At 38.8% G+C, this 6944-nt stretch overlaps 1 pseudogene; it reads right to left on the bottom strand.

Annotated features, from left to right (window-relative positions):
• Window positions 1-512: 512 nt before the first annotated feature.
• Window positions 513-6070, bottom strand: LOC104097703 (coatomer subunit alpha-1-like; annotated as a pseudogene).
• Window positions 6071-6944: the final 874 nt, after the last annotated feature.

Below are 6944 nucleotides of genomic sequence, written 5' to 3' on the forward strand. Positions count from 1 at the left end.
TACCTTCATAATTGATTAGTTGTTTGCTATAACAGAAGTTATTTCCATGAAAAAGCAGGAGACGATCAAATAAACGAACTACTGTTATGACTCTCCGAAAACTATTATTCCATAAAAGAAATGCGCAAACACAAGCCAATAGCTAGGTGGCCAATTGTAGGGAATCGGGTCCTTGCTCAACTCCCTGAAGAGGTTTAGATCCCTTTTCCTATCTAACAAGAAAAACTAACGTAAGATTCAGTTACGGCTGCACTTATGCGAGTGATGACTAATGTCGAAAACAGCAAAACATTCACCATATAAAATGAATTCCTGGTGACTAGGACTGCAAGGCCCTAAATTCTGCAAACTTTCCTATTTATCTCGAGCTTCAGTTTCAGATTCACTATGAAAGGCAATCAAAAAAATTCCAAATTTAAAGAGCAACGAAGAAAAACTGGAACTACGAGAGTTAAAGTTCTCAGGGTTTTGCTACTTTGGCCTGTTAGATTAGGCGAACGCGGTTCAAAGAATAGGTCCAATTAAATCTTACATGCCTTATTACAATCAAAATTGCAACCGTAAAACTTAAAAAAAGAAGGGCGATCATAAAACTAATGCAAAAGTCAAAACAGATTTAATCAGCGGTACGATCTGATGAAAAGCAGGTCTGTCCATACTACAATCGGAAGCTTCTGAATGACGGCCACTAGAACTAGGAAGAAAAAGAAAAACTGAAATTATTTCACCTGTGAAGGTGAGCAAAGTAAGCCAGAGGAATCAGCTCCAACAACTGAAAGATCACAAACAGTACAAAGCTGTCCTTGCTGGAATGGAACAAAATGAGTAGCACAGTAGGGGCAAGCGACATCCTTCTGGCCCCTGTATATGAGGACATATGTTGCACCACAGACCACAAAAGGATTTCTGAAGTCATAATTCAACTGTGTAGCATCCCGCATATTTTTCTCAGCTGCTTGCAGAATCTGGCGGGCTTGTTTGGCTTGGCTTTCATTGGTTGGATTTGTCTCCAAGAGTCTCCTGGCAAAGCTGGCCGCTGAGCTAAGATTGCCTGCCTTGAAGCAAATAGTCATAGCATTCTGTAATGCAAGTCTCAAGTGCGGAAGCTGCGGATTACAGTGTGTGAAATAGGCAGCTAACTCCTGCTGACGAACAGGATTATCTTTCAATTCCTTCCTCTTAAGCTCCATCTGCAAACCTAAAATGTACTCCTTCACTATGATAATCAATTCCTTGACCTCATCCACCTCTCGTCTTGACTCAACCACAATCAGGGGAATGGTGTGAAGAATACTCAGGAATAATCTAAGGGCATCAGAGAATTTCCCAGAAGTTGTGGCCCTATAAGCAGCTTTAAGTTTTTCTTCCAGCTGAACAAAATTAAAGACGAGGGCAGGTTGACCTCGCACATGGGGACTAGCTGGCTCACTCCAACCTCTCTCAATCGCCAAAGAGATAATTGGTGTCGAGGAGAAGGCACACAGATGTGTGTGGCTTCCCATATGAAGATCAGCAAACAGTTGCTTTAAAGGAGAGAAGTTCCTAATCCCTAGTTGTCTGGTCAGCAACCGCAGAGCAGTGTCGAAATTGCCGGCAGCCACATGTTCGGCAGCAAGAAATGATTTTTAGATCCAAATCTGGCTCACAGGCATGCCAAGGGTTGGGATAACAAAAGGAGAAGAGCGGGCATTGGAAGAAGTCTTTGGTGTGTCAGTATCAGGAGGAAGATCCAGATCCTCAAGATCCCATCCTCCATCTTCGTTATGCAGAGCTTGCACCTCACCAATATCCAGTGACTCACCCCAATCAGCATCTGCCTCTTCATACTCCTCATGAAGACTCACCCCTGACTGTTGCATCTAGACCACCTTCTTTTGTCACCATCAAAAGAGGCCAGTCTCCCCCACCCAAGATGGGAATAGGGGGCAGCACCAGAGATGCTTTCTTCTCCTTTGGCAATGATGGAACATTACCGTCCAATTCTTCTGCAAGACGTTCAGCAGTATCCTTGAGCCCGTGGACTGTAGCTGTAATGTATGCAAGGGGCAGATGACCAGCATTCTCCAAAATCTTAACACGCTCACGAATATCACCAAGGTACAAGGCGTCGTGGAATTGCCCCATAACTTCATTCTTTACCTCAGCAATTTTCATCATTTTTGATAACTTATCCAGGTTTCCCGTTATTAGATAAAGGAAAGAAAGCCTCTCAAAGTTCTTCGTCTTCTGATAGACATATTCAACAATACCTGCATGACCCTGCCGAAGGGCCTCCACCCCAAGCCTATACCAATGATCTTTTTCATCAATCTTCTTAGCAGATTCAAGAGCTATCTCAATGTTCCCACTTTCAAGTGTTAAGTCGAAACGAGTAAGCTCGTCCTTAACAAAACGAAGTGCAACCTCAGGAAAACCCTTCTGCTGCAAATAGGCAATCAGGGCTTGACCACAAAGCTTTGAGTTTCTTATCATACTCATAACCTGGTCATAATCCTTTCTAAGCAAGGCCAGCTTGAAAATGTATTCAGTTGAATCAATAATAATAGGAAAGTTTTTCCCATCTCGATCCAAGCAAAAGATAGTGTTCCGAAATATCCTTGTAATGTAGACGGGGACGTCTAAGGTTTTGATGATTCCACTATCCCCATTAGGAAGGCAGTACTTGATGTGGATAGGTGTTGTATATATGAAGACCCCATTGTCATCCCAGGCACCACTCTTGACACGAATTGTCTCGCGAAGAGTGCAACGGTGCACAAGCTTCTTATCAGCTAGTACTATGGAATGCTTGCCAAGCAAAGCAACACTTTCCATGTCAGATGACCAAACAATATACCTGATGAAAGGAGTCTGAAGCTCTCCAAGAATAATTCTCTGCTGGAGATCAAAAATAACAACTCTGTCCTCTGCCCTGCATAGTAAGTTTCCTGTGCCGGCATAATATATTGCATCAGTAGCAGTAGGAAGAAGGATTTTCTTAACAATTTCATTTTCCAGATCTTTAACCAGGACTTGGTTGGTGCTCTTCTCAAGCACTGCAAACCTGTTCCGAGCAACAAAAACTGCTGATCCTCCATTTCCCTTTTTCCCATCTGGAATACTCTGACCCAAAACATAACTTTCTTTAGGTAACATGTATAGTTCATAGGAACCCCCATCCATGTCGAAACAGATCAACATAGCATTTTCAGTAGGACTGTAAGAAAGTGTTCGTGGACCTGGGGTAAGAGAGTCTTCATGTGGCCATCTATATGTATATGGCATCAACCGAATTTCCTTCTGAGTAGAATACTCGTGCACATGCAGAAATCGATCCTTCACATAAAATAAAGAATCACCGCTCACAGAAAAAGCAGGGCGTTCTCTCACCAACTTGAACACTATCATCCCACTGTCATGTCCAGCTGGATTCATGTCAGGATGAGCTGCAAGGATCCAGAATCTATCACGCGCCCTCTCAAATCTGTGAAGAAGTTTCCATCGTGGAGCATCCCACACTAGAATGCTCTTATCCTCTGAATTTGAAACAATAATTTCTTGCCTTGCGTGGAACAAAACACATGATACATTGTTCAAATGGCGTCCGAATATGCTCAACTCCCAAGCCTTCGTATCTAGAAATATTATAAGTTATTAGCAACGTTAGTATCAACCTGGTGACCTGAAAAATTAAGATAAAAAAATGCAGCCTGATCCAAGCTGAAGCAGCACCTGTTTTTTATCAATTTAATTCAAGGAGAACATTCTTCTCCAAAAGAATAGAAAGAGTTGAGGTTACATGTATGGTTTGCATGCGCTCAAACAAATAAGAAGAAGCATTCATCTCTTCACAGGTACCACAAAACTACAGCTCAAGATGAGCTTAATTAGTTTCGAGCAAGCTTTAGAGATACATGCAAACTGCTACGGTGCTGCTACTACTACCAGCTCAGACTTTGCAAGGTACAAACAGTTTCAGCTAAGTAAGGAGTACCTAGCTGACAAGTTTTTAATGTAAGCTGACAGGAGGTTATGCAAATTCTAAACTCACATTCCTGGCCAAGTGGAAAGGACAACCATAGAGCTCTTATTACAGCTAGATCTATATATAAAAGTAAAATATGTCAAATAGCACAAAAATGTTGGATTTTATGTTTATAACCAATTAAGTAAATTGGGTTTTACTTTAAGATTTAGAGCATACCATTCATCTGCCAGATTTTAATCCATCCTCCATTCGCACCAGTTACTATTTGGGGCAGCGTAGGATGAAATGAAGCCCAGTTAACCCCTCGATCGTGACCCTCCAAAATATATTTCACAATAGCATCTGTGACACCGAAGAAGTCTGTATTCATCTGGCTTAAAACAGTTTTCTTCTTTACGGCACCAATATCCCAGACCCTAACAGTCTGATCCAAGGATGCAGAGACAACCAAGTCCTCTTTTGGATGAAATAAGGCACACATCACATAATGGTTGTGCCCAGTCAAGACAGAAATACAAGTGCGAGACTGCCAGTTCCAAATCCTGATTGTCTCATCATCACTTGCACTGATAATCCAGGGGTATTCATGATGAAATTGAACAGTGCGAATATAATCAAGATGCCCAAGCAGTGTAAAGCACCGACCCCGCGTATAATTCCAGACCTTTATCTTGTAGTCATCCCCTGCAAGTATCAAATATAGTGCTGAGAACAGTATTTCCATTATGCAAGTGCACAAGGACATATTAGCTTACAAAATGTTACAAGTAAATCAAAGATGACAACGATGACTGTTAAACACATATGTGCCTTAAATATTAATTTATTATTTGTCCTAGTGATGATAGGTAAATTTATTGCCCAGTACCACTTGCAGCACTATAAAAATGATTTCACATCCATAAGGTTACCAATCATCATCAATATAAATATGGACATTACGGAATTGAGCCTAGAATATAGAGAGGAGCTCACAGTACGTTGTTTTAGATTTTGACGATGTGTCTTGAACTATGGTCCTTCTAAAGAAATGCATGAAAGAAACTACTCCATTTATGTAATTTGCTATGATTAAACACTAATATAAAAAATCATACTTATAAACCAATATGCAAAAAAGTTTTCTTTAAACAAGTTCAACGATGAACCAAACTAAACAGCAATAAAACAACATATGAAGAAATAATGCGAATGACATACCCTAGCTAGCTGACGCCATTGATCACAGAGATCAAATAAAAAAAAACAAAAAAATCTTGACCGGGAATTTCACTAATATCAAAAACAGCATATTCTGATTTTTTTAAATCACATACGTGTATTCATCAGCGAATCTTCCATGAAATCAATAGCACCAATTTTATAGCAATGCAATATAGTATATATAAAAAGATGAAACCTCCGGAAACAAAGAGAGGCTGAGAGTAGTGAAAATGAACGCCACGGACAGGGCCAACGTGCTCGTGGAATCGATCAATGAGAGTTCCCATACGGTAATCCCAAAGCTGGATCACACCGTTGTGAAGGCTAGCTAAGATCCATGGCCTTTTGCTATGAAAACTGAGTCCTTTCACTCGATTACTCTTCGTCTCCAACTTCGTATGCATCTGAAGGTTAGGGTTCATTTTGAGTAGTCTCTCTCTCACTCACTCACTCTGTTTCTGTTTCTGTTTCATAACCAGAGAGAATTTGTTTCAATTAAACAAGGGCGATTTTGTCTTTTTGTAAGAAATTAGACCCAATTCTCTTGTTTCTTTCCATTCTCTCCATCGTCTATGGTAAAACCAAAGAAAAAAGCTACCGTAATTGATAGGACATTTCATAACCAAAAATAATTTCTTCTCGGCCACCTCTCTGTAATTACAAATCGTCATCTTCAGCATCAAGAAAAGTTCTTGTCAATCAATGGCAATTAACAATAGCTATTTTTTTTTATTCTTTTTTCCGTAAACTGATTCAATCATCAAAACCACAGATTAATCGTTTGAAGAAAGGTACTCTCAGTTTGAATCTACAAAGAGAGGAGGGGCCAAGTCGCATAGAGAGGGAGAGAGAGAGAGAGATGAGCGGGGAATGAAGAAAATCAGATTTAGCTTTTTAGCAAAAGACCCTTCACACCAATAAAGCAATTATTAAAACTTGAGGGTATTTAAGGAAATTAATAAAATGAATTTTAATATAAGTGGTTTACTTATAATTTTGCACCCTCTCATGTTCTAAATTTTGATTTTAAATTCATTCAGAAATAGAAATAGAGGCGCTCTTTTATGAATGGTGCAATAGTTACTGCTGTTTCGATCAAATCTTATTTAATATTAAGTGCATTAAGTATTTGATTTTTTTTTTCCATTTTGTAAATAGATTACTGAGTTATGATTAACGACACAAAATACTAACTTGAGGCTATTTTCTCGTTTTATATTTTTGAGTTTTGGACTTTGTTGTACTAAATTCTTTCATTTCAAAGTTATTAACAAATGTGCATAACAATTTATTCTTCTTTTCTTACTTTCTAAATAATGGTTAATTTACAATATAGACGAGTCTGGTAATACAAATTACAAAATTTCGTAATACCAGAAAAATCTACAAAAAGGAGAATAACAATTTGAAGGTTGGAGTGTATTGTCCTAATAAATCTAAATATTGTTTACCCGTAAAATGATACAATTGAATTTATACGTGATTTCTAGACAAGTGAATTAATTCGATCCTGAAATAATGAAATAATTTAAAAAATACGCAATATTTAGCCTTGAAGTGAAGATAAAATTATGAAAACAGTAATTCCGGGAGCAGAGCTTTCGGGCACAACAGTAATGAAATCAAGGAATCAGGAAATAAAACTGTATAAAGCTTTGAATCGATTATGGTGTAAGTTTGCCAGAAAAGTCATGTACTTTACAATGATAATAGAGCTCACTATTTATAACTGTACCTAGGGAACAATGTCCTAGGATCATGCCCTTCTTTAATA

This window comes from Nicotiana tomentosiformis, chromosome 4 (genome assembly GCF_000390325.3).
Source record: "Nicotiana tomentosiformis chromosome 4, ASM39032v3, whole genome shotgun sequence".
Lineage (NCBI taxonomy): Eukaryota > Viridiplantae > Streptophyta > Magnoliopsida > Solanales > Solanaceae > Nicotiana > Nicotiana tomentosiformis.